Raw genomic sequence first — 1,249 nt, forward strand, 5'->3', positions numbered from 1 at the left:
CACACACACACACACACACACACACACACACACACACACACACACACACACACACACACATGATGTTTATGCAGTGGGGATAAAATTTCCAATTATCTATTGGAACAAATGGAACATGTAAATTAATACAATAACATTAGAAACATGAGGCATGGCCCTCCCTCCCCGAGGCCAATACACCAATGATCAATAATTCCATAAATCTACACAAACCTGCCAACAAGGAAGGTCACTGCAAAATAAATAACAATATCAGTAATGAACCATGCACTCTCACAGAAACAGGGGTCGTAGTGAGGAGGCAAAAGTTCATTGAGCCAGGACAGACAACTCCCTGTGGGACCCGGACGGACAGAAAGCAGTGTCTATGGAATTCAGCCACCAAATGCACAGCATTTTATATCCTGCTCACATTCATTTTTAATGAAGTGTAATAACTCCTTACACTGGAGCAGAAATGTAATCTGCAGCCCTAGTGATCAAACACCAGAAGGACCGTTCTTACCCAGCATGCCCTCTAATGGTCTTGGAGGCTCCGAGGCAGTGAGCTGAACATTTTAAACCTCTGCAAACACAAACAACAACCTGTGTGTCTCTGCCACCTTCATAATGATGACACAGAGAAAAAAAAAACTCAGCTCATGTCATCAGAGGACAGGGGGAGCAGGAGGCTGGATGCTTCATAACTATGTGTCTAAATTCCTGTGCCTGGGCCCCACAACTTCGGTGGCTGATTTTAGGTCGGGGGTTAAGTTTAGGACCAAGATGTGAATAGAGTTTAGGTTAGTTTTAGGGTCAGGAAGGTATCTGTGAGGTTAATTTTAGKGTTCAGGTTCAGGGTTAGGACATAAAATTACCAAAAAATGAATGGAAGTCAATGGACAGGCCCCACAAGGATATAAAAACAACTTTGTGTGTGTGTCCTTGTTTTTCCTACATTGTGAGGCCCATGTTTAAGCATACAGCATCGTTGGGACCAGGTGCTCCTTGGGCCCCACAACTTCGGAGGCTGATTTTGGGTGTGGGGGTTAGGTTTAGGACCAAGGTGTGAATTGAGTTTAGGTTAGTTTTAGGGTCAGGTTAGGGTCACCTGTGAGGTTAGCCTTAGGGTTTGTGGTCAGGGTTAGGATATAAAATTACCAAAAAATGAATGGAAGTCAATGGACAGGCCCCACAAGGATATAAAAACAAAACAAGTTTGTGGTTGTGTGTATGTGTGTGTGTGTGTGTGTGTGTGTGTGTGTGTGTG

The sequence above is a fragment of the Austrofundulus limnaeus genome, unplaced genomic scaffold (assembly GCF_001266775.1).
Source record: "Austrofundulus limnaeus strain Quisiro unplaced genomic scaffold, Austrofundulus_limnaeus-1.0 Scaffold1052, whole genome shotgun sequence".
NCBI classification, from domain to species: domain Eukaryota; kingdom Metazoa; phylum Chordata; class Actinopteri; order Cyprinodontiformes; family Rivulidae; genus Austrofundulus; species Austrofundulus limnaeus.